We start from the raw sequence: 25,866 nt of genomic DNA, 5'->3' as shown, positions 1-25,866 counted from the left end.
CTGGGCACCACATTTTCGCAACCTTCCGATCTTTGTCAGTTCCAGCTGGAAGGCAAAAAGTTGCGTCCTGGTATAGTTCCAGTGTGCAGTGATGTGACCGTGGTACCGTTGCAGGCGTCTGGTCATTGCTCTCCCCCACCGCCCCCTGCGGTCGTAGGACTTTCTAAGTGGCCCAGATGCTTCCTAATGAAGGCAGAGAAGGGGGCTGAGCATGCCTCTGATGGAGGGGGCTTCCACACTCCCCCTCCTGCCCCAGCCGCTCTGAGCCCCAGCTCCGTGGCTGCAGAGGTCTAGAGCTCACCGGCTTGCTGGATGTCTCCTTCCCTCCCTTTGAGTCCTGGTGTGAGGTAGGGCCTTATTTGCTCCTTGCCCAGCACCCTTGCCAATCCCCCTCTGCTGTGAACTTCTAATTTCAGGCTTGTTTTGGGTTTGGGGAAGGCTGGCAGACACGGTAGCCTGTGCATGTCCCCAGCATACCTGGTCGCCTAAGGCAGCCACCTCGCTCCTTGGCCGCTGGTTGCCTGGTGGTGTCTTGGACCCCTTCGTGTGTTGTGCCTTTTTGAGGAGCCATGTCTCCCTAGTGCGCGTGCTCTGTCTGGGGCTCTTGCACCCCGGAGCCACGCAGCCCCCTGAGACAGTGCTGACCTCAGCAGTCCCCTGTGATCGCTGCCACAGGGGCACAGGGCACTCCTGCCTGGCCCTGATCAGAAGGGCTGCCTCTTAGAGTCACTTTGCTGTTCCCCTTCAGTGTCTGGTAGATCTGGAACTTCATTGTCTTGTTCGATTTTGAACTATTCTTTGGAAAAGAGAGATGTGATCAGACCGATCTTTTGACCATCATCTCTGAACTGCCAAGCAGAGAGTGGGTCAGGCCCCAGGCTTTGCCCTGGGCGCAGGCACCGCAGCCCGATGGCTCTGACCCCCACACCACTGGAGCAGCCGGCCAGGCTCACATGGGAACAGACGCTGCATGCCAGTTGGTCTCCTGCAGACCCGGGTATGCCTCTGAGGGGCCGGAGCTCTCCCCCCGGGCTTTGTCCTTGGGGAAGGCCTCCGAGTCTCCAGCAGCAAACTCTGAGTGCAGGGAGCCCTGGCCTCCTGTGGCTGTGAGTGAGGACGGGCCTGCTCCTGGATACCTCATCATGTGGCCCAGCTGGGGGCTCTGGGGCAGGAGGAGGCCTGGTGTCTGCCCCAGGCCACTCTGCTGGGGCCCCTGCTCCCACTGGCCATCCACCTGCTCTGCAGGGCCTGCCAGCTCCTGAGGCACCAGGCCTGCTCCCTGTCAGAACCTGAGGGCAGAAGAGCTGGCTGGCAGTTGCCTCCCGGCCACACTGACCTCCTGGCATGCCAGGACTCAGAGGTTCAGTGCACTCTTGAACTCAGGAGGAAACCGTGTGCTGGGGCCACCCCTGGGTGGCCTGCTCCCTGTGATCCTTGCTGCTCGTGATGGGAGGAAAAGGCTTTCCAGTGTCACGCAGCACCACCTGGCTTGGCAGCCGCATCCTGGCGCTGCTCGTCGAGAGAACCCTCCAGGCCTTTGGGGAAGTGTCTGCCCACAGAGTGGGACTAATGGCAAAACGAGATTCCGTGCTTGCTTGGAGTGAGTGTCCCGAGGAGGACATGGGGCTCCCTGCTCAGGGGGAGGTCCATGTGGCCCCATCTCATCTGGGTGTTCTGGGAGCCAGGCAGCCCTGATTGAGGGGTGGGACACCAAAGCTCGGTGTTCCCGGCACTTTCACCAGTGCAGCCCTATGCTAGGCCCCACATCAGCATAGTGGTCCCTGGGTGCCTGCAGCAGGGCCCAGCTGGAGCCCGGCCAGCTTTCCATATCCTAATTTTTGCTTTTCTTGTCCTTTATGGCTAAAGGAAAACATGGCAAGGAACAGATCTTAGAATGTTCCAGCAGGACAGGACCTGGGAGCACCAGTGCCCGGAGGAAGCAGCAGACGAGACCTGAGCCCACCTCTCACTCTCAGCTGCCTCTGAGGGTCCCCAGGCTCCATCCCACTCACCCTCCAGGTTGATGCAGGACTGGGGTCTCACCTCCTTTGGTCCAGAGCAGTATTTCTGTTAATATGACCTTGGGCTGCATTTGCTGTCTGGTCAGATTGTCTTCCCTGCCTCCTTGTGGGTCTCTGAGGGTTTTGTGCAGATGGAAGGCTGTTATTCCCAGAGCTTTGGACAAAGGTATTTGAGCTAGGCGGGCACGCAGTCCGTTTCCTAGAAACTGCTGGAGTAGACACTCCAAAACCTGCTTCTGACTTTTAAAGTGACCGTGCCCTTTAACTGGATATCTGTTAGAAATCCACCTGAGCAGGCTTAAAAATATATAAAGAGATATATTGAATACTCATTGAATAAATCAAGAATTCCAGATTCTTAGATGGTAGAACTGGGGGGGTGATCGAGTGGATTATAAGATACTCACACAATAGGAAATTATGCAATCATCAGTAATGATGTTTACGGCAAGATTTCAATGGTATGGGAAAATGTTTCTGCTACAAATGCAAATGAAAGCAAAATTCAGCATTGTCTATGTAATACGCCAGTTGGTATGAGTTAGTTAAAACAGAAAACCTGCTGGAGGGAGGGATGCTAACATATTAAAAGGGTTAAGTGGGTTTTTTCCTGCTGCTTTTATACTTTTCTGCACTTTCCAACTTGTTTTCCAAGAGCATAATATTACTTTTGTAATCAAATAAAATCATGAAATGAAATTTCAGAGTGTAGAGGTCATCCCACCCTGGCCTCCCTGTCACAGATTTTGTGGACTGTGGGTTTTAGAAACACTAGGGTTTGAGAGTCTCCCCATCACACACCCACCTGGGACAGGGCTGTGATGTTCTGTCCAGGACCCCAGGCTCTAAAGGTGGGGTGCATTGGGGCATCTTTGCCTTCTGTGACCCTCAGTATGATGTGACACCCCAGTAATGTACGTTGGCCGGGTGTACAGATGGTCTGCTGAGAAGGGGCCCATCTGCACCCCCCTGGCCAAAGCTGCCTTAGGGGTCCCTGTGCAGGTAGAGTTTCAAGCCCCTGGGGCCCTGCCCAGTCACAGCCCCAGAGTTGTGCTGCAGGCCAGCGTGAGTTAGCTCCAGGCTGAGATGCTCAGTACTGCTTGGCAAGTGGAGGGGTCTTCCTGCATGGCTTTAAACCATTGCTCACAGATACCAAAAGTTGCCCATAGGCCCTCTGGTACTTACAGGTGAGAAGTTATCCACAGGTGCTCCTCCTGGAGGAGAGAGCAGGGTACCAGGAGGAGCCTTTCAATTGGACCTACTTCAGAAATGACAGCAAAGAATTCTGAAAATATAATGTAAGCCCTGAGAAATCTAGGATTTGGTATCACAGAAACTATTTCCTGACCACATGCAACGTGTGACCATTTTGTTTTGAAACACCCGTTCTGGAGTCCCCATGAGCATCCCGGGCTGTGTGCACATATTCTGAGCATGCCAGGTGCACTGTGCCCCAGTATGGCCGTGCCCACGGTGCACCCACTGGGCCAATCCCCCTCACAAAGCTGCATGTCCACACATCTGGTTTGCAGCAAATATGTGCATACCCACACATACCTTGTTCTTTTTCTTTTTCTTACACAATTTACAAAATTCAGTTTCACTTTTTCAGCTTTACTGAGGAGTAATGGACAAGTACAGGTGCAGTATGTTGAACGCATGCAGTGTGAAGATCTGGCGTGTGTGTATGTTGTGGAGGGATCCCATCGCCCCCTGTAGGTGAGAACACTTGTGTTCTTGGCACATCTCAGTTGTACAATGTGCAGGGCTGTGATCTCCATTCAGCATGTAGTATGTTAGCCCCTCAGACCTCTGTCTTACAGCTGAAGGTTTGTGCTGTTTGGCCAGCCTCCACCACCTGCCCTCCCCCAGAGACACCTGGAGTCCTACAATGAATCCGTTCCTTTGGACAGAAAGCCGGCGTCCTGTACTGGCCCTGCTCCGCCGCTTCACTGCTCCCCTTGCTCTGGCTCGTTGGGCTCGGGAATGGGGAGCGCGGTAGCATTCTGTATTTTAATTGCCAAACCACAGCCAGCCAGCAGGAGTAGACCTTTACCCAGCTGTTGGGCAGGCTGCCCTCTGGCTCTGCTCTCTGACCTTTCTGTTTAGCAGGGCTCCTCTATTGTTGTCTGGGTCTGGGGGCTTTGCGGAGACAACTGCAGGGTGCCTGAAGCCTAAGAGTCAGTACCAGTTTGAGGGGGTGGCATCTTGGGGGACAACTTGGACCACATGTGGCTGGGAGAAGTCTTGGGAGGTTTCCTTGCATCTATTAGAACCTGGTGCCCAGAGGGCAGTGGGAGGCAAGCTGCATGTAGGCTGGGCTGCAGCCCATGGGAGCCTGGGACTGGCTCCCGAGAACCGGGGTGCAGACACACCCCATAGATGGGCGGCCATCCCAGCGCCAGGCCTGGCAGGTCCAGGTCTGGGAGTGGTGAGCATCACAGGCTCACAGGCTGCCCACAGTGGCTCTGCCCCCTGTGCCAGACAGGTGGTGGCAAGCGCTGGTCAGCCCTGGACCCTGCACTTCTTTACTAGGGTGCTCTCCATGGTGACGGAGCTGGCTCCTTGATGGTGTCCAGTCAGGCCCCAGAGCTCTGGGGGTGGTGGGCAGGGTGAGTGGGCAGGTGACTTTGGCTTCCTGGGGCTACCCAGCAGACACCCCTCCCTGGGAGGTGCCCGTGCAGACAGCTGAAGGTGTGTGCGTGGGCAGTCAGGTGGACTGCTTTGGGACCCTGCCCACTGACTCTGGGAAGGGTGGGGGCAGAGGCTGCCCAGTCCGGGGTGGGGTGTGCAGGAGACCCGGGTGGGAGACCAGGCAGCCCAGCCATATGACCTAGATGGGCCTTGGTTTCCCCACCCCACCTGTGGGGCTGGAAGCAACAGTTTGCTGGGCAGCTGGGGTGGTGGACTTGCAGAGAGCATGGAGGGGTGGCCTGCCCCTCCTGTGTGTGTCTAGGAGGCAGGAAGTGGTGGGGAGTTTGGGGATCTGCTAGGGAGAGTCCTGTGCTGTCCAAGGAGGGCCCTGTCACCCATCCCTGCATGTGGGTTCTCTCCACCTCCCTTCCTAGACATTGAGGAACTGTCTGTGCTCCCCCTCTCCTGGCTCCGCTTCTCCAGGACCCCACCCCCAGGAGAGCATCTCAGCCCACTCCCTCCTCCTCTGCCCCAGAAAGGAGGGTGTCCTGGAGTGGGCAGAGGTCCTCAGGAGCACCCCCACTGCTCCACTGACTGGCTGCTTCATCCTGTGGACCGCCTGCTCAGCCACCTGGGGGAGCCCAGATGCCCTGAGACAGGAAGGCCTGACCCACAGGTGCGGTACATGGTGGACTCGACAGGCGAGAGCAGGCTGACGATTCAGGGGCGGTAACATTGGCTCCTGTGAACGTGGCTGGTTTGCAGAGGCTTGTCTACTTCCTCGTGGCTCGAGCATTGAGACTTGGCTCCTGTGCCCCAGAAAGGCTTTGGAGAGGACACTGGGTGCTTGTAAGGGGCAGGCTGTCGGTAGGGTCCCCAGAGGTGGGCCTGAACCTCCACAAGTGGTGATGATGAGGGGGGAAAGCCACCAGCCTCAATCAGCAGCCACTGTGCCTCATGGCTGGCGTGAGGGTGCTGTGTCTTGGCACCCCTGGGGAGGTCCCCGGCCCTAGGCTGTTAGAGGGCACAGGAGGCTGGGGGTGGGTCCCTAGCTGGGAGGATGGGTTGCAGAGGCTCTTCTGTGGGCCGTCCAGGTCAGGGTGGCCCTGCAGCCTGGCAGGGTGGCTGCCAAGTGGCCTTTCTCATGTTCATGCTTGTTTTGCGTCCCTGAGAAGGGTACCTGAAGTTGGCCCAGGTGGGTCGGGTCTTTCCTCTCCAGCACAGGGCCTGGTGGGGGGCCTGGGCCCTAGGAAGCACAGTTGGCCTGGCCAGGATTTTTCCACAGGCGTCTGCTGTGTGTGTGTTTGGGTAGGCCAGCCACCCCAAGAAGAGTGCCCAGCATGCCGGTCCCATGCGTGAACTAGAAAGCACCTCCAGGGGCCACAGGAGGGCATGTCCCTGGGAAGCTGCATCTGGTGCTGGACTGTGGCTGTCTTGCCAATGGGTTTCAGCCCTGGGCAAGTTCACTATGGAGTGTGACCAAAGAAATGACAGTAGAACAATCTTGGGGTGAAAGGGTTACACCCAACTTTATTTCCATGGTGGCAGGTCAGTCACTAGAATCCTGTTCACTCAGAGCGAGTCTGCATGCAGCAAGCCAATCTCTGCCTCTGGGCCTCTGTCCTCGGTGCTGCCAGCACTCCAGCCTCTGCTGTGCTCTCTTGCTGCCCTGCAGCCATGCCACCCTGTCACGCAGACCACTGGGCAGAGCTCTTTCTATAGAGTCAATAGCAATGTATTGCCCACACGTGTGTAGTGAGCTAGCCGACCAGGGTCAGGTGAGAATCCTGGCCACAGGAACTCTCATTTTATCCACAGTGGCCCATGCCACTGGGAGCCTGGCCCTCCACGTATTGCCCAAGCTCTTCACATGTGCATGGTTCGTGACAGCTGCTCTCCCTTTAACAGGCGCAGTGAGCCGGTCCTGCTGCACGCCCTCAGCTGTTACAGGGTCCCCAGGGTGAGGCCACTGGCTAACCCCTGCATGGAGGTGGACCTCACACACTCACCCCTGTGCCCCCTGCAGGGCCCCAAGGGCAATTCCAGGGTTGTTTGTGTCCAACATGCTCTCTGTGATGCGACCCCTGTCAGCCCCTCTGCTCCCGAAGTTCAAGAAATGAGACCCAGGGGGCCGAGGGGGATTCCAGACAAATTCCAAGTGAGGGGCGAGGCTGTCGAGAAGATGGGGAGCTGGGAGTTGGCCATAGTGATTCCAAAACTGAGCAAGGGAGCAAAGGAGCACTGCAGTGTCTGACCCAGGGGCCCCTCGGGCGCTGGCCCACCACCCCCTGGACCAAAGTCCGTTGGGGCAGAGGGCCCCTTGGTTCACACCTGGGGGTGCCTAGCCAGGGGGTGAAGAGGCAGGCGGGTGGCCAGAGGAAAGTCTGGATTCCTGCTTTCTGGGACTTGATGTGACTGTGTGCCCTGCACTTTCATTCGCCAAATCTGGCCACCAAGGTGCAGGCGAGGCTGCGTCTTTGTTGACAAAAGTGTTGTCACCCAGAGAGGTAAGGCCTCGGGGTCCCAGAACCTCTCAGGTGGGTGATGCTGTCCCCCTGAGCAGCATCCTGCCTGCTTGGCTGGTGTGTGTGTCTGTGTGTGTGTGTGCACGTGTGTTACATGTATGCATGTGTGGTGTGTGTGCGTGGAGTGTTTGGTGTGTGTGGTGTGTGATATGTGTGTGGAGTGCCCTGTGTGTGGCATCCATGCAGTGGGCAGTGGGAGTGTCCAGCACACTAAGAATGGGGCCCTCCTGGTGAAGGGGCCGTGGGTGCAGTGGGAGGAGCAGGGTGGGATTCCCAGAGCCTCACTGGGTGGTTCCCTGCCTCTGTCGTCTTTGGGTCTAGCACCCTGGGTGTTCTGCTCCACCTGTGTGGAGCCCAGCCACCTGCTCACAGGCCAGCTTTGCCGCCTCCAGTGGTGTGGCACCTCTGTTGAGTGGCCCATGCCAGCCCTGGCCACCCTACAAGGAGAAGATGGGGCTGGTGCAGCCGTCATGCGGGCTGGAGCCTGCCCCTGGGAAGTGGGCCTGAACTCAGCTAGGTCAGTCATCTCCTTGTGTTTGGAAATCTGAGATGGGGGAAGGCCAGGCCTCCTGAGGCCCAGGAAGCGAGGCTGAGTCCCCTCAGGTCTGGGGAGCCCAGGACACCTCTGCCTCTCAGTGTCCTTGTTTGGGTGTGTGGGAGCATCTGAGCTGTCTCCCACCTACCTCCCCTGAGAGCTCTGGAAGCCCTGGCCCATGTGGCCAGCCTCTGATGACCAAGGGCATTGACTTGCTCCTCGCCAAGCCTTTCCAGGACCTTTGGTCAGGAAAGCCACGCAGTGCCCTCAGGGGAAGCAAGGCCCTGCAGCCTGCCCACCTGCAGTTCTGCCTCAGACTGTGGTCCTGCTTCTCCCCAGCCTGCAGGCCACACGTGCCACTTCCACGTGGCCGGAGATGTATCTGATGTAGACGTTTTCCTGGGGTGGCTGCCCCGCCTCAGGCCTCCTGCATGGGGCCCTGGGAGCACCAGTGTCCTCGGTGTCTTCAGAGTCCTGGCTTTGGTGCAGAGTCCAGGCAGAGAGGGTATTTGTTCAAAGGCCCCGAGGTTCCTTGTGTGGCTCACTTATTGTGATGTTCAGCCCCTTGGGGCACTTGGGATCTGGTGCAGGTGCTGTGACACCTGGTGAGGCCATGGGGGCACCGGAACTTCTAGCAGGAGTCTCACTAGCAGGGAGGGGGCATTATGGAGCTGTGGGAACCCCTGGGTCTCCTGAACTGGTGCGGGCACAGATGGGGGAAGGAGTCAGGAAAAAGGAAATCGACAGGCTGCAGAGGGCCTACCTGGATGCTGGCACTGGGAACCTCAGCTTCTGGAGACTTTTCAGGGGGAGTCTGGTGTGGCTGCTGCTGGGTCATTCACCAACAGGGTCCAGCCCGTGGGGCCCAGGCACCCCTGTTATCTGCAGATTCAAGTGGCAGCCTTCAGCCCGGTCAGGCCATGCTGGGGCACCTGAGTCTCTGCCACCTGTATTGGGCCCTTACCCAGCCTGCCCTCACTGCACACATGCCTGTAAAGGAGCCTGCTCTCTCTGCAGAATGGCCTCCCAGAGCATGTGCTGGACGTGCCCAGAAAGCCTCTCAGATGTCGTCCCTGTGGGGCTTTGGGGGCCTGGCACAGGGTGGTCACCTTGACGTGGCTCCGTTAGTCAGGTCAGGACCTGGGGGCTGCCCAGTAGCCACCTTTGGGTCCCCCACTCCCGGCTAGTCTGGCTGGCTCTAATGGGCCCCAGTGGCATGTAGCTGGGGTCCACAGCGGGCCAGCCTGCACTTGCTGGTCTGGCCCTGAGGCTGCCTGTGGCTGGCCGAGGAGCATTTCTGTTGACTGGGGGACACCCCAGCCCTGACCTGGGGAGCAGATGGGGGAGCTCCAGAGTAAGGAGGGCGGCCCCTTGGAGTGGGGAGAGGCGTATGGAGCCCCAGGGACCAGGCTGGCCGGCAGCTGGTGGACAGTGGGGGGAGGCCTCAGCCTGGAGCCCACACTTTGCCCAGGTGTGGGGAATCAGGGAGAGGAGTGGGCTTGGAGGGGGCGGAGCCGGAGGCCTCACTGCTAGACCAGGAGAAGGATCACCCTGGACATTTGTGCGGGGCTCCAAAATAACACTGCCACAGGTTAGTGTTCCCAGCGCCCCAGGCCTCGCCCGTTGCTTGCTTGCTCTGTACTAATTTTAAGTGATCCTTGAAGAAGATGTTGTTTCTATAAGTCGTTATGAGTATTTCCTTCCTCAGGTTTCCCCATTTTGGCAGATTTTCCCCAGCATCGGCACTGGGAAACTCCATGTCTTTTTCTAGGACCTTTTGGTTAGTAAGCATGTGGACATGCGTGGAACTTGTTCTTCCTTATGAAAAACGAAACCTAATTTTTGTAAGAGTAGTTTTAGGTTTATAGAAAGACTGAGTGGAAAATTTAGAGTTTGCATATACCTCTTCTTTACATCCAGCCTCCCCAGTTTTTAACTTCTTGCATTGGTGTGCTGCATTGTTATAATTGCTGCGCCAATAATGATACATTATTGTTAATAATGGAAGTCCGTGGTTTCCCTTAGGGTCCCCTCTTGGCCTTGTGTGTTCTGTGGGTTTTGACAAGTGTAATGACATGTGCCCAGCATTAGAGTGTCACACGGAACAGCTTCACTCCCTAAAAGTCCTCTGGGCTCCACCTGTTCACACCTCCTCCCCACCCCCTGACAACCTGACAACCACTCATCTCCCCTGTGTCCATAGTCTTGCCTTTTCCAGGATGTCACATGGCTGGACTCACACAGTATGGAGCCTTTTCGGACTGGCCGCTTCACTCAGTGATAAGCGCTTAGGTTCCTCCATGTCTTTTCATGGCTTTAAAGCTCATTTCTTTTTAGTGCTCTGTAAGATGCCCTTGTCTGGGTTGACCGCCATTTATTTATCCACTCACCTATTGAAGGGTGTCTTGGTTACTTCCTAGTTTTGGCATTTATGAATAAAGCTGCCATCAACATCCAGGTGCAGGTTTTTGCATAAGTGTAAGTGTCCAAGTCCTGTGGATAAATACCAAGAAGTAGGATTACTGGATTGTATAAGTGTATTTAGTTTTGTTAGAAACTGCCAAGCTGCCTTCCAGAGTGGCCGCCCTACCTGCATCCCACCAGCAGTGGGCTCCTCACGCTCCACATCCTCTCCAGCGTGCGGCGTTGCCAGTGCTCTGGATTTTGGACATTCCAGCAGGACACTACACAGTGGGGTCTCATTGTCTTATTTGCGTTTCTCTGGTGGCGTATGATGTGGAGCATCTTTACATGTGCATATTTGCCATCTCTATATCTTCTTTGGTGAGGTGTCTGTTTAGCTCCTTTGCCCATTTTTTAATTGGGTTGGTAGTTTTCTTACTGTGGAGTTTTTAAGAGTTGCCTGTGTATTTTGGGTAACAGTCATTTTTCATATAGATGTTTTGCAAAGATTTTCTCTTAGTCTGTGGCTTATCTTTACATTTTCTTAAAAGTACCATTCACAAGGCAGAAGTTTTTTAATTTTAATGAAGTCCAGTTTATCAGTTTTTTCTCTCAGGATCATACTTTTGGTGTTGTATCTAAAAAGGCATCTCCAAACTCAAAGTCATCTAGGTGCTCTGTTATCTTCTAGAAGATCTATAGTTTCACATCTTACATTTCAACCTATGATCGATTTTGATTTTTTTTAAAGGTATTACATCTGTCTAGATTCCTTTTTTTCTTACATGTATGTGAACATCCAGTTGTTTCAGTGCTATTTATTGAAATGATCATCTTTCTCCATTGTTTTCCCTCTGCTCCTTTGTCAAACATCAGTTGACTACATTTGTGGGCATCTCTTTCTGGAATCTCTAATCTGTTCCATTTATCTATTCATTCTTTCATCAGTAAGACACTGTGTTGATAATGTAGCATTACAGTAAGTTTTTAAGTCAGGTAGTGTCAGCCCTCTGACTTTGTTCTTCTCTTTCAATATTGTGTTGGCTATTTTGGATCTTTATTGCTCCATATAAACTTTAGGATCAATTTGTCAATATCCACAGAATAACTTGCTGAGAATTTGGCTGGGATTGCACTGAATCTGTAGATCAAGTTGGAAAGAACTGATGTGTTGACAATATTAAGTCTTCCTATCATGAACATAACATTTATTTAGTTCCTTGATTTCTTTGATCAGAGTTTTCCTCACATAGATCTTATGTGCTTTGTTTGATTTATATGTGTTTTTGGGTGCTATTATAAATGGTATGTGTTATTAATTTCGAATTCCAATGTTCATTGCTGTTACATAAGAAAGCAACTTACTTTAGTATATTACTTTGTATCCTGCAACCTTGCTGTAATCACTTATTGCTCCAGGAATTCTTTTGTTGGTCCCTTGGTATTTTCTATATAGGCAATCATGATGTCCTCTGCAAACAAAGACAGTTTTATTTTTTCCTTCCCAATCTGCATATATTTTATTCCCCTTTTTTGTCTTATTTCATCAGCAAGGACTTGTAGTACGGTGTTGAATTGGAGTGATGAGAGTAGACATCCTTGTCTTGTTCCTGATCTTAGCAGGAAAGCATCTAGTTTCTCACATAAAGTATGGTGTTAGCTATACATTTTTTTTAGATGTTCTTTATCAAGTAGAAGAAGTTCCCTTTTGCTTCTAGTTTGCTGTGAACTTTTATCATGAAGGAATGTTGGCTTTTGTCAAATGCTTTTTCTGCATCTATTATATTCATATGATTTTTCTTCTTTAGACTGTATATGTGTTGGATTGCATTTTGATTGCATAATTGAGTTTTGAAAATTGAACCAGACTTGCATACCTGAAATAAATCCCTCTTGGTCATGATGTATAATTCTTTTTATACACCACTGAATTTGATTTGCTAATGTTTTGTAGATTTTTTTTTTCATCTGTCTATGTTCATGAGAAGTATTGTCTGCAGTTTTTCCTTCTTGTAATGTCTTATCTGCTTTTGGTATTAAGGCAATACTGGCCTCTAGGATGAGTTAGGAAGTATTTCCTCTGCTTCTAATTTCTGGAAGAAATTGGTGTAATATATTCTTTAAATGTTTGGTGGAATTTGTCATTGAGCTCATATAGGCTTGGTGCTGTTTTGGAAGGTCATTAAGTATTGGTTTAGCCATAGGACTGATCAGATTATCTTTCCTTGTGTGAGTTTTGGTAGCTTGAGTCCTTTAAGGAATAGGTTTATTTCATCTGATTTTTTAATGTATGGGCATAGAGTTAGTCATAATATTCTCTTATTGTCCTTTTAATGCCCATGGGATCAGCAGTGATGGCCCTGCTTTCATTTCTGATATTAGAAATTAGTAATTAGTGATATTCTCTCTTTTGTCTGTTAACTTGGTTAGAGGCTTATAAATTTATTCATCTTTTCTAAGAACCAAATTTGGCTTTCATTGACTTTTCCCTATTCATTTGTTGTTTTCAATTTCATTGATTTCTGCTCTGATTTTGGTTATTTCTTTTCTTCTGCTTAGTTTGGATATTTTTTTTTCTAGTTTCCTAAGGTAGAAACTAAGATGACTGATATTAAATCTTTGTTGTAATGTATGCATTCAATGGTATAAATTTCCCTGTGAGCACTGTTTTCATTGCATTCCCACAAACTTTGATAAGTTGTATTTCATTTTAATTTAGTTAGAAATATTGTTAAATTTCTCCTGAGACTTATTTGTGTGTTATTTAGAGTTGTGTTGTTTAATTTCCAAGTGTTTTGGTGTTTGCCAGATATTTAGTATCATTCCATTGTTGTGTGAGAGCTTTCTTTGTATGATTTCTTTTAAATTTGTTGAAGTGTGTTTTATAGCCCAGAATATGATCTCTCTTGGTGAATGTTCTGTGTGAGCTTGAGAAGAAAGTTTATTCTGCTTTTGTTAGAGGAAGTATTCTATAAAATTCAATTATATCCAGTTGATTGAGGTGTTTTCAATTCAACTATGTCCTTACTGATATTTTTGTCTGCTGAATCTGTTAATTATTGATAGAAGATGTGCACAGCCATCCAGTGGCAGAAATATAATAGTGGGTTCATCTGTTTCTCTTTGCAGTTCTAACAGTTTTTGCCTCATGTATTCTGATGCTCTTTCATTGGGCCACATACACAGTAAGGCTTGGCAAGTGTTCTTGGGAAATTAACTCCTTTGTCATTATGTAATCCGCATCTTGATCCTAGCTCTTTTTCTTGCTCCAAAATTTGCTTTATCTGGAATTAATAAAGTTACTCTGGTTTTCTTTTGATTAGTGTAAGCATGATATATCTTTCTTCATTCCTTTACCTTTTACCCCATTTAAACATTTTTATATTTATTTTTTTAATTTTTCTGAACAGTATTAGGTTCACAGCAGAATTGAACAGAAAAGCACAGAGTTCTCATATTCTCCTGCCTGTACACCATCCCTTTCCTTTTAATTTATATGTGTCTTTATATTTAAAGTGGGTTTCTGATAGGTGATATATACCCCATGCTTACAGTCTCTGTCTTTTAATTTGTATGTTTAGACCATTGACATTTTCAGTGACTTTTGATAATGCTGGATTAATGTCCATAATGCTTGTTTCTGTTGTCAATTTGTTGCCCTTGTTCTTTATTTTGGTTTTCGTCTTCTACTCTTTTTCTGCCTTATCTGGTTTTAATTGAGCATTTTATATGCTTTCATTTTCTCTCTTTGTATATCAATGATGCTTCTTTTAAAACCTTTTTTTAGTGGTTGCCTTTGAGTTTGATACACACACATGCACATATTTATCTATTTGTTTATGGCTAAGCCAAGCCCACTTTCAAGCACACTGTCCCACTCTCCTCACCACGGGTGCCCCAGTCCCTCTTTTTTTCTTTTGGTCGTCATTCATTACATTTATCCATAAGCTATAATCAAATACATTATAATTTTGAATAAGCGGTTTTGTTTGATCACTTAAGAAGAAGAAAACACAGTATTTTATGTTCCCTTAATTTGTGCCTTCTCTAAAGCTCTTCTTTTTTTATGTAGACACAAATTTGTGACCCATACCCATTTTTTCTCTCTAAACACGTCTTTTAACATTTCTTGAGAGGCAGGTCTACTGGTGATAAATTCCCTCAGTTTTGGTCTGATAAAGTCTTTATTTCTCCTTTACGTTTGAAAGGTAATGTTGTATGGCTTGAATTTCCAGGTTGGAGGCTGTAGCCTTTAACACTAGCTGTCTCGTGTGCACCCTCTCCCTGTCTGCCTGGCCTCTGAGGGGCCCAGTGTGAGTCCCCTGTGCGCCCTCTCCCTGTCCGCCTGGCCTCTGAGGGGCCCAGTGTGAGTCTCCTGTGCTCCCTCTCCCTGTCCGCCTGGCCTCTGAGGGGCCCAGTGTGAGTCTCCTGTGCACCCTCTCCCTGTCCGCCTGGCCTCTGAGGGGCCCAGTGTGAGTCTCCTGTGCACCCTCTCCCTGTCCGCCTGGCCTCTGAGAGACCCAGTGTGAGTCTCCTGTGCGCCCTCTCCCTGTCCGCCTGGCCTCTGAGGGGCCCAGTGTGAGTCTCCTGTGCACCCTCTCCCTGTCCGCCTGGCCTCTGAGGGGCCCAGTGTGAGTCTCCTGTGCGCCCTCTCCCTATCCGCCTGGCCTCTGTTGGGCCCAGTGTGAGTCTCCTGTGCGCCCTCTCCCTGTCTGCCTGGCCTCTGAGGGGCCCAGTGGGAGTCTTCTGTGTGTTTATCTAAAGCTAAAGGCATTTTCTTCTGGTTTTTCTTTCTTTCAAGATTTACTCTTTGAATCTGTGTTTGCATATATCCTGCTTGGTGTTCCTGACCTTCCTGGATTTGTGGTGTGGTGTCTGTAGTTAATTTTGGAAGTTTCTCAGCCAGTCTTATTTCAGACATACACTCCATGCCTCCCTGTGTCTTCTCCTGCTGGCATTTGCTCTGTGTGAATGTCACCTTCTATGGTTGTCCCACAGTCCTTGGATATTCTGTTACACTGTCTTCTCTTTACATTTCAGTTTTGGAAGTTTCCACTGGCCGCTTATCAAGCTCACAGACTCTTTCCTTAGCCATGCCCAGTCTGATGATGAACCCACCAAAGGCATTTTTCTGTTGCAGTATTTTTGAGTTCCAGCATTTCTTTTTGCTTCTGTCTTAGAACTTCCATCTCTCTGTTTACACTGCCCATCTGTTCTTGCGTTTTGTCCACTTAAAGCCCTTAGCATATTAATCATTGTTAATTTGCTTCTGATCTGCCATATTTGGGTCTGGTTCTCATGAAATTTCTCTGTTTCTTCAGACTGTATTTTCTGTCTGTTAGTATGTATTGGTTACAAAAAACTTTTAAGAAGAAGATACCATCCGCTTATACACCACCACACCCAGGGGTGCTCACCTGTAGCCTCTGCCCATGTTTGTCTCCATCCCATCTCTTCTGTGTGGTGCTGGGTTGGCTTGGTGTGCTGTCTCTGGTTTCATGGCATGAATGTGGCCCCGTCACACAAACATTTGGCTGCCCAGCCACCAGGTGGGTGGATGCTGACCTAACAGCTCCCCCATCCTGGACACCTTGGTTTGTGAGTTTTCCAGTCTTTCCTGTTCCTGGGAGGCTGCTGGGCAAGTTTTCTTGCTCTAGCTTATGGGCGGAGAGGTTGAGGGAGGCCCAGAGGGGCGGTGCCCATCACTGCCTCCTCCTTCCCAGCCATCTGATGCCACCCTAGGCCTGGGGTGGGCCAGGACTCCCAGCTTCCTGGGGTGCCGGTGTTTTCTGACTGCGCACCAGCTGTGCTGTTGGCTCTGCAGGTGCACATCCCAGCTTGGCTGTGGTCCTGGGGTCTCCTAGGGCAGCTGTGGTCCCAGACCACTGGACTGACTCTTGGTCAGGGGCTCTGCAGACCCCATATTGGCAGGGGAAGAGGAGCTGCTGCCCCAGAATCACCACTGAGGCCTGGCTTTGGAGGAGGGAATGCTTGAAGGTCTCAGAAGCTATGGGACCTCTGACCACCCTGAGGCCAGACTGCTCAGACCAAGTGGGACACGCTGACCAGGTGATCAGGGGCGGGGTGGAGGCTACAAAGAGCAGCTGTCTGGCCTCATTGGTCCACACAGGGTTTTCAAAAACAGAAGCATTAGCTGCTATTTCACCTAAAGATGTTCATTCCCAAATATTCTTGAAGAATCAGAAGAATCTGACAGCACTCATTGCACGTCCACAAGGTGCCCATGAGCCTGTGTGGGCCTCGGGCCCTTCTTACTGAGCTGAGCTGGCTGTGCCGCTGCCCCTCAGCCTACCTGCTCCCCACCGTGGCTGCAGCCTGCCCTCCCCACCCCAACCCCATACAGTCAGGGCCTGTTCGGCAGGTTGTTCTGTGTGGCATGGTGCGGGGGGCTCTGGGAGCCTGGCTGTGTGAACACCCGTGGCTGACCTGGGCTTCTCTTGCTTCCTTGACTGCCTTGTGGCCTCCCGCTTCCCAGAACCACTAAACAGGATGTGTTGAAGGGGTGAAAGTCAGGTGTGTAGGCCCACTGTCCATGTGCAGCTTTGGTGTCCCCATCTCACAAACGTGAGGGCTGGACAGGATGGGGTTTTGCTGAGACTCATGTTTTCTGATGCTGCAGGAGCCTTTGATTCTTACCTGCCTGAGCTGCCCTCCAAAAGCTGCAGGCACTTACCAGGAGTGCTCTCGTTTGACTGCACATGATACACATTTGTTTTTGAGAGTCAGAAGGGTATTGTTTTAAAAGCTTGTTTGTATGTACTTCAAAAAATTCAAATAGCTCTGATTTGAATCAAATCAGTTAATTGGGATTACAGGTGTCCTGAGAAATTTTTGAAGGGGGATCACGATATGTACATGCAGGAAAAAATTCAGTCAGCAACGTGTCTCCCCCATCTCTGGAGGCAGTCACTGGAATCAGGTTTCAGAGTCTTTCCAGAACATTCCGATCACAGAGGGGCATGTCTACACACTCTCTGCAGTGTCCCACAAAAGCTGGTACACCCAAGGCTTCTGCAGTGTGTGCTCCTGGTGGAGATTACTCCAGATCAGGAGCCTGGGCTGTGGACTTATTGGCATTGTTGACATTCACCTGCCTCCTGTGGATGGACACCTGGTGGCTGCTGTAGTAGTCACCCTGTGCACACCTGTGCTGTGCTGTGCTGGTGTACCTGTGCTTCCTGGTGGAACACCCCAGATGGGGATGTGCGTCCCTGCAGCGTCCCACCCTAGAGGCTGGGCTGGCATGTGTTTCTGCCGGGGACACGTCTGTCTGCTGCATCTCCACCAGGTTCACTGTCTCAGGGCCAGGCCCGCCAATGGGTGGGAAGCCCTCGCAGCTGGTGGGTAGGAAGCCCTCCGTGGCCCGTGGGTGGGAGGCCCTCTGCAGTTTGGCTTGCATGTCTCACTATGCATGATGCTGTTTCTCTTTCCACATTTAAAATCAGTTTATGTCCTTTATGTAAACTGCTTTAGATCACAATTAAAATCACCTATCAGGCAGATAGTTTCATGACGTTTTCTCTAATGGAAGAATCTTCCTGCTGCTCTCTTCATCCTTAACATGTGGTCCAGGTAAGTCCGGGTTCCCCTGAGACTGTAGGGCTCCAGGGGTGCAGTTGCTGGTTTGGGCACTTGGTGTGTTCCCCTCCTGGAGCTGCTGTCCAGTTTGGGATTGCTTGGATTTTTGTATTCACAAGGCCAGCAGAGGGCGCCATCACAGGGCCATGGGGTGGCGTCCCCCTTGTCTGCTTCTCTGAGGGTTGTGAGGAGGACCAGGTCTCCCTGGGCCACAGCCAGACCTGATGGGGCCTCGGTTAATTAGAGTCACAGCCTGTGCTCCCGGCCTACTTCTCTCTGAAAATGCCATTGTGAACTCATCCTGTGGACATGGTTTTGCACTTTCAGATGCTTCGGGAGTGAGGCTGTACAAAGGCAGCCCTCAGGAGTGCACTGCTCCGGCCAAGCCCACTGGAGCAGCCGGCCTCAGTGCCACCATTCAGCCCCTCCTGTCCTGGTTTGCTCCTTGGGGGTGAGGGTGGGGTCTGCTCTGTTGCATCCTCTGCTGGTGTCACTGTGTCAATGGGATGTCAAGGGTGTCTCTGCTTCCTCTGGGGCTGGCTGGACCTTTGGTCTGGGTCGCAGAGCTTTGGTGCCTTGGGGACTTTGGAGCTGTGCTGGGCAGAGCAGGTCTCCTAGAGCTGTGTGATGGGGTGAATGACTTAGGCTTGAGTGCAGGGGCTTTGCTCTGACTGTGGTTTCCAGCAGTCACACTTGGGGTTGTCCTTCCGTAAGTACATTCCAGATGTGCTGCTGAGCTGAGTGGAGATTCCTAGGCAGTGAGACAGGGCACCTGGGGCAGACTGGCTGAGAGGTGAGGACGCTCAGGAGAAATGTCCAGGCCTGGGCTACATGCATGAGCCACTTTTCTGGTGCTTTCTGTGTCCCCTAGGAAGGACATTATAGCCCCATTGAGTCTGGGACACCCCAGATACAGGCCAAGCCCCACCCAGGTCCCCAAAGGTTCTAGTCCTAGCCTGTCTTTAGAAATAGTCCTAATTCAGTAGGCCAGGTGGGAAGGGGTTCAGATTTCCAAAACTTTCCCAGAAGCTCTGCATTTTGGTCTGGACACGTTCCCTGCCCTGCAACTGCCAGAACATACTGCTAAGTGGAAACCTTCAGGCAAATACTGTTTTCAGCTGGGTCACCCCTGGATGCTGAGGCCCCAGGTCAAAGGTTATAGAACCCCTTCTTCGTCACCTGAGTTGCATGCGCCTCAGCAAGGAGACCCCAGTCTGCATGCCTATGGGGCTGGCCTGACCCAAATCTGTGACCCACACCAATGCCACTATGGTGCCTGTGCCAGAAATGCAGGCCAAGCACGGTCCAGTGGGTTGCCCCACATTCCAGCTCGCGAGCTTTGTCAGAACCACCAGCCCCACCCTGCATAAGGAGCCCAGAGACGCGGCAGTGGGTGACACACGAGGTCCTGGGTCAGAAACAGCTGTAAAGAACACTGTTAGGAAAGCTGGGAAAATGGGACATAGACACGCATCACGATGCTGCCTTCGGTGCTGAGGTTCTGTGGAGACAGCCCCGTTCTGAGGGGAGCACAGGCTGATGAGCAGGGGGAGGGTGGTCCTGCCATCTGCAACACATTTGCAGATGTTTCAGAGAAGGGACTGGAGCAATCTAAGGCAAATGGGGTGACCATTAGCCCCTGTAGAGCTTAGTGGAGGGACACAGGTATCCATTGTCCTGTCCACCAACACTTTTGTACGTTAAAAATTTCAAAACAGGAAGTAGTTGGGGAGAGCCCTGTAGGCGATGGTGGTGTTGGTGGGCAGCAAACTGTCACTGGCCTGCTTCTACCCACATCCTCCCCTGTGCTGGGGAGGGCCTGGTCCTGTCTGTCCCTGTGTGGCACCCAGGGCTGTGCCTGTGTGCTGTGGAGCTGTGTGTTCCCCGTCAGCTCTCCCTTGTCGAGGTAACCTTGTGCTGTCCCTCACCTGCCTTTGGTGCCACTCTCTAGATGAAGGACTGAGACAAGGACGTGAATCACCTGCCATGGCAGCCAGCAGGAGGGGCATGTGGACGTCAGGGACTTTGCCCTCCATCTCCTGCAGCATCAGTTTATAGAGTCATGGCCCACCTTGCTTAAACTGTTGAACTAGAGAGAGAAGAAAGCCCCATGGACCCACAGGGGACGTCTGTGAACCTTTGCTTCCATTGTAGGTGTGGATGTGTGTGAGTCTCTTGTGGATCATGATAAATTGAGCAGTAAAGGGGCACAGGCTCTCTGGGCTCCCTTCCCCTCCCCATACATTAGGGCTCCCACCAGATCCCCATGAGCGGCATTCTCAGGACGGCCTGGAGGATGCTGGAGGCTCCTTTCCAGACTGCCTGCTTGTGGCTTCTGCCCCCACCCATGGCTTCCATGCCCCCTGATGCCCGTCCCCCTGCAGCTCTGCCTACCATAGCTCCATCCCCCATGGCTTCTGTTTTTCTGGGGCACTCTGTCCTCCTGCAGGAAAATATAGAGAGACACAAAGGTGTCACAGCCAGAGAGGAAAACAGTCTGGATGAGGTGGGACAGAGGCTGCCAGCCCCTCCATCATGTCTTTGAAGACGGGAAGTGGCTGAGCTGGGGTCCAGTCACTTCAGAGGCCTGGAGGCACGAGTGCGGCACCACTGAGGAGAGGGCACGGCTGTTGTCATCCTTCCCGAGCAGATTCTGTGTTTTCTTCTGGAGTTTACTAGTTCTTAGCCACTTGTTGCCAGAAATGAGAGCATCTGTCATGGTCCATTAACCCATCAGGGGAAGATGATGATGGTGGTGGTGGTGGTGGTGGTGATGATGGTGGTGGTGGTGTTGTGGTGATGATGATGGTGGTGTTGTTGTTGGTGGTGGTGATCATTGTGGTGGTGGTGTTGTTGTTGGTGATCATGGTGGTGGTGTCGTGGTGATGATGGTGCTGGTGTTGTTGTTGTTGTTGGTGGTGGTGATCATGGTGGCCATGACAAGCAGTAAACTGCCTTTGCAGCCCTCTCTGTGTGCCGGACACTGCACTGGGCATTGTACATGCCAACTCTCGAGCTCACCTGTCCCACCAGCAGGGACCGAGAGGACAATTGTCCTTTGTATCTCAAAATTTGTTTCCTTTGCGCCTCAGAGCCTGTTTCCATCTCTCCTGAGCATCCAGTCCCTCCCCACAGTCCTGGTTATCTATGACCATGTAATAAGCACCAGAACCTAGTGGCTTCTGGTAATAATCACATTGTTTTTTCCCATGAGTCTGCATCTTAGACTCAGCAGACAGGCCTCACCTGGACCCATGAAGCCCTGTCATCATTCTGTGACTGGGTCCCCATGGTGGGGCCAGGTGGAAGCCCCACAGTCTTTCTAACCCTTGGGAGCCCCACCTCAGAGGTTCCAGACTGGCCACCCTCCAGGAGGGAATGAGACCCCTCCTCTGTGGGGCAATGCCACCTGCTGCCCCTGGGCCATGGCAGGCATTCCGTCACCTGGTGCATGTGCACACTCCAGGGCAAGCCAGGTTCTCCCAGCTGGCCGGGTCTGCAGTTTCCTCTTTTCCTTTTCTTGCTCGTCTTTGTGACTCATCCTGAGGGCCTGGCCACACGAGGGGTCCAGTCTGTTTTGCACCCAGCCCTGGCTCTGCCTCATCTGCCCCTCCTGCCCAGCAGGCCCTTGGCCAGCTGGGAGCTGAATAGGCTCCCAGTCCTGGTGTGTGAGGTGTGGCATATCAAGAGGCCTAGCCACCCCCTCCAGCTCTTGCCCCCTCCTGTGTGGTCCTGCCAAGAGCAGGCCGCTCTGGGCCTCAGTTACCCCCTTACACACTGAGCCTGAGGCCCTTAATGTGAAACTACCCAGTGGAAGCCTGCTGTCTGGGCCTCCTGAGTGGGTCGTAGACACACGTCTGCACCCATATTCCAGACTGCTTGTCTGCCCCAGCCTCTCCTGTGTGTGGCCTTGGGGAGGTCACTTTCCTTCTGGCACCGTAGTCTCTTCCCTGTTGTGTGGAGGTCACATGGTGCCTGGATGAGCGGCTGGGTGCTCAAGTGATCTAGCTGTTTTTGGCAAAATTAGGGTCTCAAGGGTTACCTTGAGTTTGATGCATAGCCAAGTGATTACTGACTGGTCCACACGGATGCCCCATGTGGAAGTAGTCAGGTAGGAATGGGGTGGGGAGTAGGGTGGCCCCACAGGGGGCCAGCTTGTCATGGGATGATATGGCTATGGGGGAGAGGACAGCAGGAGGGAGGGAAGTTGCTGTGGCTGGCGGGCAGGATTCTCTGGCTAACCCAGGGTTCCATGCAGGCATCTGCCTTCCCCTGTCCCTGCTTGGCCTCTCCCCTCTACCAGGCTCCCTGGGGGACACCAGGGGTCATCAGCTGTCCTGAGATGGGTGTGCCAGCCTCCCTGTAGGGTGGACAGTTCAGGAGGCCTTCACCACAGGGCATTGGACCCAGGAAAGACAGGCCTGAGGTGTGCTGGGAAACGGCACTCAGGGACATTCTGACCTTCGAAATAAAACAGGATACTTGCTGCCCTTGTGAAGGGAGTTTCTGCTCTTTTCCAGTGACTTAGGAAAGTACAGAAAAGCGTAAAGAGAAAGCACCCATGTGTTGCCTGGCCCAGACGGAGCCCGCCTGGTGTTGCCACACCAGGGCTGTAGCTTTCGTGTCTGCAGATCTGAAATCTCTAAACTCAAAATGTGTACAATCCGAGTTGTAATGGCTGCATAACACCCTGCCATGTGGTGTGTGTGAGCTGCGTCTGCCCTCCTGGCTGGGGAGGTCTGCCCCTTTGCTTTAATCCCTGGGTGACCTGCCTTGAGCACGAATCTGTGTGCATTCCTACTTCTTGCCTTAGAATAGGTTTGTGGATGTGAAATTAATGGCTGGAAGGATAAAAGCCTTTTTAAAGCTCTGGGCACACAGGGTTTATATTGGGGCGCCTTCCCGTGTTCGCCCCCATGGGCTGGTGGGCTGGTGCCTGAAGCCCTGCTGCATTGTGACTTCTTGCCACCATGGAGCTCCTTGGAGCCTGCAGGATGCAGTGGGGCCACCAGGCAAGGGAGGCTCTGCCCATCCCTCCAGCTACCCCACCACTGTGGGATGGAATGGGGCTCCTTCCTTTGTTTTGAGGCCCCTCCTGTAACTTAAAAAATTAGTTGAAACTGGGTTATGGAAGTTGGGGTTTATGTTCATTCAACACTCTTGACAACAATAGAAGCCACATTGCCCCCTTATCACGGATCCTGACATAACTTGCAAACAATAGGAAAGGGGCGTGGGGAGCCTGGGCCCAGGGGAGCTCTGCGGGCAGGCTGTGCCCTGGGACTCCAGAGCCCCTGGAGGTCACCTGGCAGGAGGGTGGCTCTGAGGCAGACTGGGCCGCCGGGAGTCTGTGGTCTGCGCCCCCCACCCTCAGTCCTTTCCCACGGCAGTTCGCTTCGGTGCTTCGCTCCTGTCCCCTCGGCCCATACTGGGCTCTTGCACCCTGTCAGCTGGAACTCCTTGTAGCTGACTCAGTGTGGGGTGCCGGGTCTCGGGGGCCCCCAAAATGCAGCGCTCACCTGGCAAGGCCCGGGCCAACAGGGCTCACCGATAGGATGCCCTGTTGCATTGCTTGGGATTTTGCTCTGGAAGGAACCGCGTTATGGGTCTGCGCTCTCCTGTGCTCCCCTGGCGCTCACACTGACTTTCTCCCCATGTCACTGCATGAAGACCGACCCCACCGCTCTCCCTCTGGCATTGCTTCAGCAGTCCCCTGGCCGCAGAGTGCTCTGCCCTGTGTGGCATGGCATGTACGTGGTGATGAGGCGCAGCAGCTTTCCCCACGTTCCGGGCGAGCTGGGCTTGTTCACTTCCCCACGTGTCTTAGCTCTTGTGGCCCACACTTGCGTGTCACTGGCCAGGCTGGTGGTCTCCACTCCTTCGGGTGTGAGGCCTGAGTTCACCCTCGGTCCCCATCTACTGTCCCCAGATGCCTGGGAGGCCTGTGCACTGTGGCGAACCTCACACATACATCTGAGCCTGTCTCCTCAGGACCAGGGTCCTGGGCGCCAGTGACCAGGGTTCTCAGCCGCAGGCGGGGAGGGCAGGGCCAGCGGGGGCCCCACGGCCTGTGCTCCCACCTGCTACCCACCACATGGTGGCCATGGCCCTCCGCTGCTGCTGGGCTACTCTTGCCAGAGTCAGACGGGCACTGCTACTGCCTGGCTCACAGGGTCCCTTTGCCGTGACGCACGAGCTGCTGACACAGCTGTTAACAGTCGGGAACTGGTGTCCTGGGTGGCCTTGGAACTCACCCAGAGCCCTGAGGTCCCCCCGGCCTCTGCGCCCCTGCCCCGGTCACCTGCCCCACACCTGCCCCTCTCTCACCAGCCCTCTCCCGGGCCTGCACACCTGGCCCTACCCTTGGCCTCCTGGCTCTCCCAGGCCGCAGGCTCTCTGGGGGCCCTGCCTTGGCTGGGGCCTGCCCCAGGCGCATGTGGTGGTCTTGGGGTGACAGGTGCAGCAGGGTGCAGGGGGGTGCCCTCGTCTTCCTCTGCGGCCCCTGGACTCTCAGCAGGTGACTTGGAGCCCGTGTGGGCCTGGGGTAGGGGCGGCCCCTGCTGTGTGGGTGCCCACAGGGCTGGACTGTCCCTCAGCTGCCGCTCTGTCAGCTCTGGGTGATTTCCCAGTGACTTCCTGGGGGCATGCAGGGGGCCTTAGACTTGGATGATATTTAAGGAGATGGCTGCCCCTCAAGGATGGAGTGGGTGAGACAGGGCTGAGTGTTTGCCGTGCAGGAGCTTGCACTGAACACTGGGGTCCTCGGGCCCTTGAGACACCTTGGCAGCGAGGGGCCATATCCTCTGCACCACACAGCCAGGTGCTGACTCTGGGCCTGTTTCCGCAGATCAGTTGGCCTTTGTCAGGGTTGCAGGCACGGGCAGTTGAGGTGGGTGTAGACACAACCAGTTATGGAAGCGCTGCTGGCATCCCCCATGAGGGGAGGGGGCCCTGGCCGGGGCCTGGCACCTCCTCTGCTGAGGCCCTGGGTGACTCTCCCAGATGAGGGGCAGCTCAGAGGTCTCTGGGCAGAATGAGGGAGCCACTGCCCCCTCTCTCTCCTAGCCCCATCCTGGCCCAAGTGCCACCTGTGCTCCAGGTGGTGGTGTGGAAAGGGCTGTGAAGGGGGAGCCCCAGGGTGGGGTAGATGTCAGCGTGCCTGCAGTTGGGACCCTGGGCCTCAGCTCCCTACCTTTGACGTGGGCTGGTGCCCGGCCTTCCAGAGGAGGATGCACAGGGCCAGCAGGTGGCGCTCCGGACTGGTCCATAACCAGGGCTGGGGTGCACAGACCGGGGTTTTGGATGATAGGATGCATTGGTTTCCTTTCTTTGAGGGATCTGAAACTCAGTCTCCATGTGGCCTCTGGGAAGGGGCAGTTCCCTCTGTGCCCTTAGAGCTGCACTCGAGAGCTCCTTGGGCCTTGCATGGGGCATCTGACCTCTGACCGGTTCAAAGAGCCTAAGACTGTGTTGCCAAATTTGGCTATCTGACCTCAGACATCCTGCCTGTGGGTTTGACTGGCATGTAGGGGCCTTGCAGAACAGGCTGCTGCGGTGCTCCCTGCTGGTCCCCCTGCTGCAGTGGGTGTGTGTCAGTGGCCCCTGCTGGGATGAAGGCAGACCCATGAGGGAGGTGGGCCATCCAGAGAGCCTGTCTGCTCTGGGAGCTCCCAGTGAGACTGCCTGAAGTTGCCTCCAGGGGGACCGGGCTGTGGATGTGGGGTATGGATTGTAGGTGTGGACAGTGGTGTGGATATGGGATGTAGATGTGGGGAGTGGACCTGGAATGTGACAGGGATGTGATGTGGGTGTGGACGGGTTTGTGGATGTGGTGTGTAGACCTGGAATGTGGACAGGGCTGTGGACATGTGGTATAGTCCCAAGGTGTTGGATGTGAGGTGTGAACGTAGGTGTGGATTTGGGCCCGGTATCTGTGCCTGGCCACTGGCCCTCTCCGCATGCCTGGCTCCTCAGTTGCCTGGCCTCAGCTGGCTTCACCACAGTGTGACTGTTGGTATTGGGAGCCCCCTCAGTAGATGAGCCAGTTGAGCCAGCTGGCCCAGGGCCTGCTGTGTAGAGCAGGTGGGGCTGCAGGCCCTTTCTGTGGCCTGATTCTAGAAGGCAGGGGCTTCGGGGACGACTGGGAGGG

The 25,866-nt window shown here is 53.3% G+C and overlaps 1 protein-coding gene and 1 long non-coding RNA gene across 3 annotated transcripts in view; one reads left to right on the top strand and one right to left on the bottom strand.

The window, feature by feature from the left end:
• PHF2 (PHD finger protein 2) overlaps positions 1-25,866 on the top strand; it is a 76,848-nt gene that overhangs the window by 11,056 nt on the left and 39,926 nt on the right. The window lies entirely within an intron of this gene.
• LOC130682945 (uncharacterized) lies at positions 898-16,230 on the bottom strand. Its single transcript, XR_008996416.1, has 3 exons — positions 15,536-16,230; positions 10,106-10,208; positions 898-8,597 (listed from the first exon to the last, which is right to left on the bottom strand). It is a non-coding gene; the product is annotated as an uncharacterized LOC130682945 (long non-coding RNA).

The sequence above is a fragment of the Manis pentadactyla genome, chromosome 3, assembly GCF_030020395.1.
Source record: "Manis pentadactyla isolate mManPen7 chromosome 3, mManPen7.hap1, whole genome shotgun sequence".
In the NCBI taxonomy this organism is placed as follows: Eukaryota; Metazoa; Chordata; class Mammalia; order Pholidota; family Manidae; genus Manis; species Manis pentadactyla.
The sequence above is the reverse complement of the archived record's forward strand: the minus strand, read 5'-3'. Positions and strand labels throughout refer to the sequence as shown.